The following is a 12,639-nucleotide window of genomic DNA, read 5'->3' on the forward strand; positions in this document are numbered from 1 at the left end:
GGTTTGCTGTTTGAAGCGAGTTATTTATCCGGTATCTGAAGGGGAACCCCGGCCAGATATTTGCAGCTGTGTGCATGTGGCTTGTTGCATGTCTTGTGTACTTGTATAAATCTACAAGACTCAAAGGATCTACAGGGGGTTTCCAGAGCAAATGGCTCGAGAGCAAATAAAACTTTCCATGCTGCAATAAAACATTTACAGAATGAACAGTAGGGGCATTGGTGCCACTCTGAAGCTGGGAAACAACCTGAATAAATGTGTATGTGTACGTTTTTATTTTCTGAACGTCACTGACCTTTTTAAACCAAATCCTAATGACACCACTAGGACAAGGAGTTATGATTGTTTACAGTGCTGGGGAGTAACAGAATACATGTACCGCCATTGCAAATTTAGAATACTAATTATAAGTGACTGTATTCTGTTACAGTTACTGTTTTTAGAATACAGTTACTTTCGCGATACCCTTTCGATACTTGTGCGTTTTCCACATTCAACCCAAAAGACGAATAAATAAATTTCGAGCAATGCGTAACTCCACCTTGTGTTGAATAGTCTGGCCATGGTCCATTGACGGCTCTCAGTGGGACGGGATCTACAGTTGTCTTTCAAACTGTCTGTGCATGCTATTGGATAACAAACAACGCAACACACTCACCGCTACAGACGCCAGGCAACGGGGCAGTCCGCCAAACTCCATCAAAGAAGATGCATTCTAAATAAAGTTAAGTACCACTATCTGCTCTTGACTCAAAGAAAAGCCAAAGTCAAAATAGTCCAAAGCTGTTTCAAACGAGCCGTCCCCATCGTTGTATCAGTATCATCCCGCCCACCAACAGAACGCTGTCATTGGACCAACACGGATGTCAGTCAACTGGGCAGACCTGCCATTGCATCGTGTAAGAACTACATCTAACATAAAAAATACTTTATTTTTTCCAAATTAACACGCTGAGTTGGTTAGCAGCTCCTGCAGAGAAGTTTCACTTTATAACAGAAACAGAAAAATAAATGAAGTAACAAAACTGAGCCAGGGGAACCATACCAGTTTGTTTGTTTGCAGTGTGGCTGCCCGTCTGTGCGCCGAGAGCTGCTATTACATTCAGCTTTGCCCGCAGCGGTGCCACCCAGAGTAACGGAGCGTTTGACGGCGTCGGCGGTACACTGACCCCCCTGCTGATCCATCTCGCCATCCCGCCACGACCAATCTCATCTCCGGAGCCAGTTGTGGGCCCAAAAGACTCCTCACTGCTGTTCTGTCCGTATGGATTTGTTCCGCCTACCAGATTGGTGTTAATTTATTGTTGGGCGTTGAACGCCTGGTTGCCGGGGAAACCACTAGTGAACCCCGAGCTCTTAAGCTCCAACAACATGTTTTTAGTTTAGATATTTTAATAAAGATTTGTTTTATTGCAACTGTATCATCTGTTCCCTCTGTGATTTTTTACCTGCGGGGCCTTCTACCCTTCCCTGGGGGGGTTAACCCAGGGTGGCGTTGTTGCAACCACCTTTTTAACCATTTATTCAATTGTCACGACTACAACTTGCCACAATAATTAAATTGTTTTACCTTTTTTTCCGGCTGCACAGTGGCAGAGTGGTTAGAGCTGTTGCCTTGTAGCAAGAAGGTCCTGGGTTCGCTTCCCGGCCTGGGATCTTTCTGCACGGAGTTTGCATGTTCTCCCTGTGCATGCGTGGGTTCTCTCTGGGTACTCCAGCTTCCTCCCACGGTCCAAAAACATGACTGTTAGGTTGATTGGTCTGTCCAAATTGTCCTTAGGTGTGAGTGTGTGTGTGCATGATTGTTTGTCCTGTGTGTCTCTGTGTTGCCCTGCGATGGACTGGCTCTCTGTCCAGGGTGTACCCCGCCTGCTTGCCTGTTGACCGCTGGAGATAGGCACCAGCCCCCCATCGCGACCCTGTGTGGACAAAGCGGGTTCAGAAAATGGATGGATGGGTGGATAGATGGATACATTTTTTCCACTTCCACATTGTCGGTACACAATGTTTAGCATAACACGCTTGCAGTCAACGTCGCATGGACGTGCGGATCATGTCTCTATTGAGTCTGTCGGTCCAGACCACGTCTGTAGGACGTCCAAAATAGGTCTTTGCGCAGTGCCCTCTGATTGCTGCGGGAGTAGCCACCAGCACATACTGTGATATTTAATAGACTTAAATGCTGTTTTTAAGGGGAGACATTCCAAGTATTCAGAATACAGAACCAGGATTAGGCAAAGTAACGGAATACGTTACAAAATACATTTTAAAGCAGGTATTCGGTACTCTGTAACTAAATACATTTACAAAGTATTCTCCCATACACTGGTTATTAATGATAAAGTGGTTTTACATTTTTTTGTGTTCTCAGCATGATTTTATGTGCTTAAGCATTAGTGCTATACAGTTTATGACAGCAATACAGAAGATCTATCTTTTGAGTTATTGCCTGTATATTTGTTGTGTGTGTGTGTGTGTGTGTGTGTGTGTGTGTGTGTGATTTCCTCCTTTTTTCTTTTGTGATCTGTTTGTTCGTTGGAAGGCGTCCATGCGCCTCTGGTCAGACAAAAGTGCTGCGTTGAGCAAAACCTCCACTCCACTTTTATGGTCTGTGTGGGCCGTCCTATTTGTACATGCTTAAAGCAAATTAGACCAGCAGCTGCTCATAGCTGTCCTTTTCCATGTCGGCTTTTCATAATAAAAATACGTTACGGTAAACCTGACCGTCTGAATCCAGAACGATGTGGCCCGTTTTTTTCTGGCACCGATGCTTTTGCATATTTACAATCAACCCTTCCCTTACCTTGACTTTAAAGAGACAGAAGCACCATCAACGATTGAGTTGAATTGCGGAAGTGGAAAAAGAAACCTGGAGGCACAGAAAAACAAAGGACCCACCTATGCAGATGTTTTCCATGTGTAGAAACACAACAAGCTGCAGCAAGATAAACACATGCCGACAGAGCAGAGACGGTTGTACCTGATTTCAGGTGATGATCTGGACACATCAGTCATGCTCCTGGACGCATTACCTGGATGAAAAGTAGAAAAAGTGTTCTGCACAAATTTCTTTTGTGTTCCCGCTTCCCTTTGAGATATTTAAAGGTGTGGAACACTAAAAACAAATTTTAAAATCGTATTTTTGATTATAATAAGTCACTCTGAGTTTTTCATGTAGGTTGAACATGCAAATAGTCTTCAACACCCATCTCCTGTATTAGCGCCTGATAGACAATAGATGGTGAGACTCTAGGATTTAAAAAGCTTGACAGATCTACATCACTTAAAGAGCAAAGTGCAGGTAAAATTCTTTTTTTCTAATTCATATAAAATGCTGTCCAAAAATCCTATTTGAAATGCTTCATGTGGATATTTGGTTTTAAAACAGCAGAGTTTTCTAGTAAAAAGTGGCCTTTCTCAGCAAAGCTTCTAAAAAGTTTTTTTTTTTTTTCTAAATCTGAACCTCTGATGCAGGGGTGGACTGGGACCAAAATTCGGCCCTGGCATTTTTACGAATCGTCGGCCCTCCCCATTGGGAGAGCGGTGGGGGTGGGGGGTGTTGCCGCCCACGGACTCGTCTCTTGGCCAAATGTGAGATCTAATATGGACTGGGACTGTTAAATTACAAGCAGGGCCAGACCGCTGCGACCAGGAGCCCTGGCCTTCCAGATCAGCTCATTCTCCACGGGCGGAGATCAGCGGGACATTAGCTACATGCTAACACGGTAAAACTAGTCCTACGTTATCACTCTACCGCATTTTTCTTGCTAAAAATGCCTGGAAAAACGCTGTTAGCTTTGGGTTACCATGTAGCTAATGATTTGCAGATCACCAGCTGTGGAGTAGTGTCGGCCCAAGCTGGGCAAGCAGCCCACTTGGCTAAGCAGCCCACCGGGACAGTGCCAGAATGCCAGATAGGCCAGTCCACCCCTGCTCTGACGTAACCAAAGGGAGTTAGAAGCTCGGCGCTGCTTCAGCTCCGTATGGAGAGTGGCTAGTTTTAGGGTAGAGAGGTCATGTTATTGAGTCAGTGTGTGTGTTTACTGGTTTTGGATTGTGTTCATTTTGATAAACTATTGTTTGTGAAGGCTGTACCAACTCCAGCCTGTCTGGACATCGAATCCACGGGATTCCAGATAAGCGAAACAACGCCTCTATCTCCGTGTCTGAGGGCGTTTTGTGCAGCCGAAAAGACGGACTTCTGTAGCCCACATCAGTCGGTACCGGGACAGGGAGGTTCCCGCTGGGCTCCGAAGATCCGGGACGAGGTTTAAATATTTAAATGCGGATTTCTGGAGCTCAGATCACCATCAGAACCAGGTCAGAACCGACCACCAGAAGAGACATGTGGCTCAGTGGGCCAGTCGAGCTGGTTTATGGGTCAGAACCAGATCAGAACTGCCCCCTGGACCACCAGGAGAGGATGTGCAGCTTTTAAAAATACCAACTCGACTGGCTCTCTGGTGTTTGGGTTGGATCCAGCTCACAGAACCCCGCATGAGCTCCAGAACCGAACGACAGGCATCTCTCTCTCTCTAAGCGCTAAACTACGTTACGTGAACCGATATTAACGAGTATGAGACAGCAGACAGACGCTGATTAGTATTAATATTGTATTAACTGACCAATACTATTTTAATTGTCTGGTACATGATAGTAATCCGTACAATATTGTGATGTTAGCACACGATTTATGCTAGCATCGTTAACTTACCTGCTGCTCCCGCGCTGCTTCTTCTCAATCTCTCTGCTTTGGCCGATCGTTTCTCCCTCTGGTTTGTCTCTGCTCTCTGGAGCGTGCAGCAAACTCATAACTTTATGATTTTGGTCCATCAGAGTTATAATTATGAACATTAAAAGTTTCTGTATCAGAGCCGGGGTCTATATTTTTCTCTGGATTAAGCTAACAGGACTCCCTCAGCTGACGTCACTTGGTTTGGCCAAAAAAAAAAACCAAACTTTCCCACAAAAATTACTCTAAAATCCTCAATAATTTATGTTTGTATAGAAAAAATGTTTAAAACGTGTTTCTATTATGTTTCTCTAAACACTGGTCCAGGGGCGGATTTATGACTGAAGAAGATCTGGGGCTTAACACATGAGCGCGCACGCACATACATACACACGTAACATGCACTAGTCTTTTCATAAAACATTCGGTGCTTGAGCCCAAGTAGCCGGGCCTAACGCCGCCCCTGCATTGGTCCATGGGAGTCTCTAACCTGCAATTTGCTCTTTAACACTCAGTGCAGTTACATGATAAATGATAAATGACCCGCACTTGTATAGCGCCTCTCAGAGTAAGGACTCCAAAGCGCTTTACACTACAGTGTATCATTCTTCCATTCACACACTGATGGTGATGACCTACGATGTAGCCACAGCTGCCCTGGGACGCACTGACAGAGGCGAGGCTGCCGAGCACAGGCGCCACCGGTCCCTCCGACCACCACCAGCAGGCTTAAGGGTTAAGTGTCTTGCCCAAGGACACTACAGCAGAATTCTCTGTCCGGGGCCAGGATCGAACCTGCAACCTTCCGATTACTGAGAACCCGCTCAACCTGTTGAGCTACTGCTGCCCCAAGCAGTGATCGACATCTAAGTTGATCCAGGTCGATTTTACTGTAATGTCCTAGTTTACATGTGCATTAGAAAACCGAACTCTCAAATAAAGTTTGATCCATTTCAATACAGTAGGTGTCGACATGCGCGCTTTCATGTCAGCATTCTTCCGGTTAGCTTATAGCAACACAAGCAATAAACAAGCCTGGCGGGAATGAAGCTGACAGAAATCAAACAGGAAATGCAAAAGGGCTGAAGGAATGGACAACAACATTGCAGCACAGCTTATTTGGTACATCCTGTCTTGTTTGATGGTGTAACACAAGTTACTTTGTGGCGATGATATTATCAGAAGACCGCTTTTACGGTCTTGTCCCTTCCGTACTGCTTTAGTTCGGCTAGCCTGTTTACATGCAATTAAAAAACCGACATGAGTCTTTTCAGGGCAATACTTCGGTTTTCTGATGCGCATGTAAACGCACTGATTCATGGACTTGCTCCTCTTGGCTTGCGACGGGGAAGGCTGTTGACTGTTGTTTTAGCGCCCAGGTAACAGCAGAGACCGTGTCGGCTAGTAGAAGCCAACCATTAGCATTAGGTGCTCCACCACATAGCAGAACTCCTCCAGGCTTGTGTTATTTGTGGAGATAAAACATAATTGTGGCAAGTCTGTGGTAAAGTCGCGTTGCTGTTATCCAGTCCAAAGCGAGATGTCCAAACATCAGGAAAAAAAGACTCCAAAACCTGTTGCCTGAAGCTCAGCTGTGACGTGGCTCACTTCTATCCTGGAAATGGTGGATCGGTTGTGGGAACTATATTTAAAGTGTATTGACTAAATGAGTGTTTAGCCTCTTTTATAAGACAGACCATGCCGGCAAATTGGCATAATATTACCACAATGGTATGTCTATAAACGCGCCGTGCCGGCATGGCGTTGCGCCAATTTTGCGGCATTCGTTCCGCCTCGCTTGGTAGTAATATTGTGGTAACGTTTTGTCGTATGCGCCCTGGTGCAACAGAGGCAGATGTCATGATGACGTGGGGATTTATTGCTGAGATCCGGCTGGCAAATTTATTGAAAATGAAAGTAAACAGAGGCAGTAAGGTTTGCTTTTTGAACAAAATTAGCTGAGATGGCAAACTGGAGCACCGCTGCGCTCCATGAGCCTCTCTGTTAGAGCTGAAGCTCAGATCACCAGAGAATGCACAGGGACTGATGGGGACAGACACCTTTAGGAGCTGCTTGTTGAAAAAAACTTAACGATAACGGGTTCAATCGCAATAAAAAGCAAGTTATGTCCAAGATAAACGGAAGTCTGTGGCAGCGCAGAGACCGCCCCCATACCCCCTTTATTCCGCCATCACCTAATCTTTTATAAAATTGCCACGATTGAGCTACATTGCCGCCACGGTCTGATCTTATAAACAACCTTTATCCCCCCCAGGGAGCCGAGGCAAATCCCGTTTTGCAAATGCTATGGTCCTGTAAAAACAGCTTTTGACTCCTTTAACCAAATTTTTTTATGTTTAGGATGCGAGGAAGATGAATGTAAGGCTGCTGAGCAGTTCCTAGGTTTTTATCTCAGTGTGCCAAACAGAAAGTTTTAATCCCAACATTCTGAAGTGAATCTAATGCCTATCATTAAATCACCTTTGAGTACCCAGATGTCAGCGACTGACATCTAGGAGGACTTTTAAAACAATAAAATTAATATCACACATCATTCTTATTTCCATTCATCAGTCAAGCCTCCCTTCATGTCCTGAGACAGCTGGGAAAAGTGGTAGGTAAATATATTTTCTGACAGTGTGACAGGAATAAGAAATAGTCCCCTGCTCAGAATTGAGTTCTTAAGCTAATCATCCATGATTATAGGCTTGGACGCCAAAATACACGTTATGTGAAAGAGGTTGTTTTCATCTGCATGCCACAGCAGAACAACTGGCTGACAGTGTTACCTATTCTCCTGGGACTTCTTACTCTCCTTCTGCCCCTTTCTGACTGGCCTGCAGCTGGTTCAGTGGCACTGGGGGGACTGTCCAGGGAGACCTGTTCAGCCCTGGCAACAGGCGGCTCAGCGGTGCCATCTTGCTGCGGTGAGGTGGACAAAAGCATCTCTTGTTGTCCCAAGCTGTTTGTGGTGCTGCTTTTTCCCAGTCCAGTGGAAAGGAAAGGACAGCCAATGAGCAATGCCAAACAAACCTGCTCCAGCTCACCTGTGCAGCGGCTGTAGAACCGAATGACCCAGATCTGGATGGAAACCATTGCAAATATTTCCCAGCAAGGTCTGTGGAAGAAACATTTACCAGGGCCTCTCAGCGGGGAATCCAGTTAACGTAAATGACTTTAGTTTGTGTCATCTGTTCCTAAAATGCTAGTAAACAGTCACACTGCCATTGAAAAGCAAGTTCACAGAGAAACTGGTTTTACTTGTTATTTTTTGAATATGATCCGCCACTTTGAGATTCACATGCAGACTGAATGTCAAAATAGTCCATCCATCCATCCATCATCCATTCATCATCCATCCATTGTCTGAAATGGTCTTCATTGTCTGAAATGGCTGTCAAAATAGTCTTCTACCCCTATTTCCTGCATTAGCCACTGATAGAAAATAGACAGGGATGCACTCAGGTCAGAAAAAGCCGCTCAGATCTACATTTCACGACGAGTTGATTTAGCATCCAGGAGAGAGCAAAGCTCGTCTTGGCTAGAAGAAGCTAACCGTTAGCATTATCAACTCAACAACACAACAGAACTCCTTCACGCTTGTGTAATTTGTTGACGTAAAATATCAGTGCTGCAAAGCAATCTGAGTGGTGATGCTCTTAGCCAATCAGAGGCAAGATGTCAGAATATCAGGAAATAAGACCCTAGATCCTGCCGTTTTCTTCACACTAACTTTTTCTTCCTGAAACAGGAGCGCCAGAGCTTCCCTCTCAAAGAGGTCAAATTACAAGGTGTTAATTTATTGACCCTTTACACCTACGTCACCTAATCATGTGGGTCCACCATACTGGATAGCAAAAGCATGTAAACAGTGAGCGACATGAGTACTAACAAAGGGAAAAGTAAAGCCTGAAAATGTTGTGAACTTTAGCAGTCCTTCAACTAGTTCAAGCCCAGTTCAGTTATCAGAAGAAGTAGCGCACCTAGGCGGGGCTTAGAGAGCGGTATGTTAACTAGCTTATGAACGTTAGCTTAAGTTCTCTCTGCCGCTGTAAATAAGTAGCCCACTTTGCCAAAATTTACCCCGTTGGATTTAAAACATTATGTCATAAACAGCACTTCACTTCACATCGAATCTGATTTTAAAAAAAGTCCGGATGCCTACCAGTTTTTGTTGCTGGTGGTGTCACCGGGTTCAGCTGCTCTCCCACCGGGATGAGAAGATCTCTGAACGGCGATGCTCACACCAAATGAATAATGTAAATTTAACACATATAATCCTACATTGGAGTAATAATATTGTAAATAATGATCTCGCATTTCACTATAGTGGACAGTACTGTGCGTCCACCGTGGTGAAATATCCGTCCATCAGGATTATCAATGAGTAGCATGAACGCGTCACATTTGTACCTGTCTTCCTCATGAAATAAGTGAATGTTAATCTTAACCCAATAAAAAAATGTTTGCTGCAAATCTGAGGGCCGCTAGTCCATTTGATTGATCGCTGCAGTTCATCTCCATCCTCAGTCTCCATCAAAGTTATTTGAAAGAAACAAAACAAGTCTGTTAGCGCAGCCAACCGCTCAGGAAGCTGTTACCATTTGACGGTGAAATCAGCTAAATAAAAGCGATAAAAGGCTACAAACTGGCTTGATTTGACTAGCTTCACTGGAGTTTCAACGTGTGTAAACTGTCTTTCTGTCGTCCATTGTGGTGAAAGGGGGTGTAGCGTTGGGAAGTTTGTAGTGGTCTGCCCTTAACAGCTGCCCCTTCACACAGTAACACCGCCAAGGTCGGACGCTTGGTTCAGTATGTTTACATTCCAGGAGAAGAGACAGAAGAACAGAAGAAGAATGCTTTTCATGGATTAATCAAAGTACTTTATTTGTGATAAGCTAATCAAAGCATTTGTTGATCATTAATAATCAGGTGAATGATCTGTGAAATAAAGATGTCATGAGTTATGTGTTTAAATGAATAAACAGGGCTGCACCAGTCACACTGATATGCATTATCATGGAAACGCATGACACATTGTTTTCAACCAATCAGAACTTTCGTCTGTGGTAGGGCAGAATCTGGTTTGTTTATGAAAGTAGTCCAATCCGGTTTACTAAGATTATCAAACAACTGGGAGATATAAAAAGAAGGCAACGCCATTTTCAGTCAGTTCCACGTTAAGCAGTTACATGTTAAACTCAGCTCCAGGACATCCGAGTTCCTAAGGATTTCCATCGTCATCATTAAGAAGTTCAGACTGGCCAGCTGTACTTCCTACTTTGAGCTGAAATCTGTCAAGCTGGAGATTTTCCGTCGTTTATACCAACGAGACGGCGGTCCTTCAAAATAAGAGTGAACTTGCTGACGCCTGCCAACCACTAACGGAGTTATCCTCAGACGGGCGTTGTGTGCTGTGACCGCTGTTTCAACCAGCTCCAGTACAACCGAGGTCTTGGAACCTGGCAATTCCTGATCTACACGGGAGACTCCATCTAAGGTACGGCAAAATGGCGGCTCATGTCATCAGCAATCGAAGCCTCGTGGTAGCCTAGTCATAACAACCAGATCCGCTACTCAGCCTAGAGATTCTGAACAAAACACACACACACACACCAACACTAAACATCTACATCCATATGCATTCATCATTGAGATAGTCTTCTGATTGATTACTTAGATTGTATAAATATACAAAATCAGGTAATTAAATTATCTTATTACAGTATATAAATATACAAACTTCAAATCACAACAGGGGTGACCCCATGTGTCATGGTCTGTGCTGAGCTAACCTCTGTCTGGATCTGAGTCTCTCTGTTGCAGGTGGGCGTGTTAAAGTTAAGTTAAGGTCCCATTAGTTGTCACACACACTGATGTGTGTGCGAAATTTGTTCTCCGCATTTGACCCATCCCCTGGGGGAGCGGTGAGCTGCAGACACAGCCGCGCTCGGGAACCATTTGGTGGTTTAACCCCCCAATCCAACCCCCTTAATGCTGAGTGTCAAGCAGGGAGGCATTGGGTCCCATTTTTCAAAGTCTTTGGTATGACCCGACCAGGAATCGAACCCTGATCTCCCAGTCTCAGGGCGGACACTCTACCACTAGGCCACTGAGCTGGAGTGTTCCGGAGAGCAGCTGTTGCAGATCATCTCATCAGTGGTCAGAGGATTTAAGGAGCGGCGTGACAACTCACCAGTGCCGGATGATTACTCAGTATTGGGTAGTGTCAAGCCTATGCTCTTGCCTGTGTCAAGATTTATTTGCTTCCTGTGTTTCACAGCGATTCTCGTATTAACCTGCCCTATTCCTCTGACTCACTCAGGTTCTTCTCGTCCACTAAGACTTCACTCCTCTTCAACAAAACTCCCTGGATCAACCCTGCCTGCCAGCCACGCCGCTCACCTCCGGCCGCCTGCTCTCCACCGCTCACCTGCCAGTCTGGAAAAATTTGGACTCCTGTTCGCCCGTGCTCAGCTCCCAGCCAGCGTCTCTGTCTCTCAACCATCCCGCTCAGCCAGACCTGACTTGCCCTCCCCTCGAGCTCCCAAAACATCCAGGAAACCAATCTACCGGAGCCACGGACCTCCGATCTCCTCATACACCTCAACCAAGCATAATAAATAACTTTTTACTTACCTTCTGTCTCCCGTGGTGATTCTAAGTGTCGTGGGTCAACAGTTTACACCCAAACATGACACCATGAGTGGTGAGATGTCACGTGCAAAAGGTCAACAGTAGAGACCACAGTAAATATTGTAACAGAATGAAATGACTGTTTCCCCCCTCCTCTGACACAGGACTAGTCTGCATGATATACGGTCTCAAGGTCTCATGCATTTGCTTCTAACCTGCTTATTTTCAGCTCAACAGAAGAATGAAGAATGGACTCTTTTCTTTTAATTAATCAACAAACTCTATTTTAATAAGGATAATCCAACCAAGTGTTAGTCAATAAATAAGATGTGACCAATCTGTGAAATCAAAATATTAATTACTTTATTATATAGAATATAAAGGTACTATGACTTTAAATGTTCCAACAGGACTGATTTCACGTAGCGTTAAAAGACATGACACATTACTTTCACTGATCCAATCAGAATCTGACAGATCTGATGGAGGCGTGGTTTTGATGGTGTTTGGTAATTTTCATTTGACAATAAACCATAACATCCGAAGTATAAAACTATGCCCACGTCATCTCTAACGCCAGTTCAAAGCGTTCTAGAGAAGTTGTCAGAGTGGCCAATCCGTAACTTTCCTCTTCAACCAAAAGAACCAACGGCATGCTGAAAATTCGTTGCTGTTCCAACTGCTGCAACGGTTCCTTTCAGAATAAAAGCTGAACCATCAAGACCCAGATTCGGGTCTCACCAGACGCCAATAAAATTGTCGTGACCCGGGAGTATCTCAAAGACTGGTCTGGTCGGCAACCGCTGCTTCTCCTACCGGCTGCAGTTCCAGAAAGGTCAAGCTGGACCTCGACATTCCTGATCTAACGGGGACATCCACCAGGGTATGCAGACCGGCAAAATGGCGTTGAATGTGTTTATGAATCTCCTAACCAAAGCTTAACGCGAAGACATCACCTTCAGTTCCCATCAGAGCTAATCGCTTCTTCGGATTTGCTGGTTCTGAGCAACATCACACCTCACCCCATTAACCGTCTCATCCACCTTAGTTACACCATACATCTAGTGTTTAAAGTCAGTCTAGTTTAATTTGTTAGTAATAAAATTCTTAAACTTTTAAACTTGACTCTCTCTCTTCTGTTGTCTCTGAGTGAATACGAAGCTATCTAATCCCTGCAATAAAAAGTTCCAATCTTCTGGTTTAAATAACCTCAAAGATTCATAAGGTGAATCTCATATTTCAGATGGAATCCTACGCCTTAAGGCTTATTA

The sequence above is a fragment of the Nothobranchius furzeri genome, chromosome 2, assembly GCF_043380555.1.
Source record: "Nothobranchius furzeri strain GRZ-AD chromosome 2, NfurGRZ-RIMD1, whole genome shotgun sequence".
Classification (NCBI taxonomy): domain Eukaryota; kingdom Metazoa; phylum Chordata; class Actinopteri; order Cyprinodontiformes; family Nothobranchiidae; genus Nothobranchius; species Nothobranchius furzeri.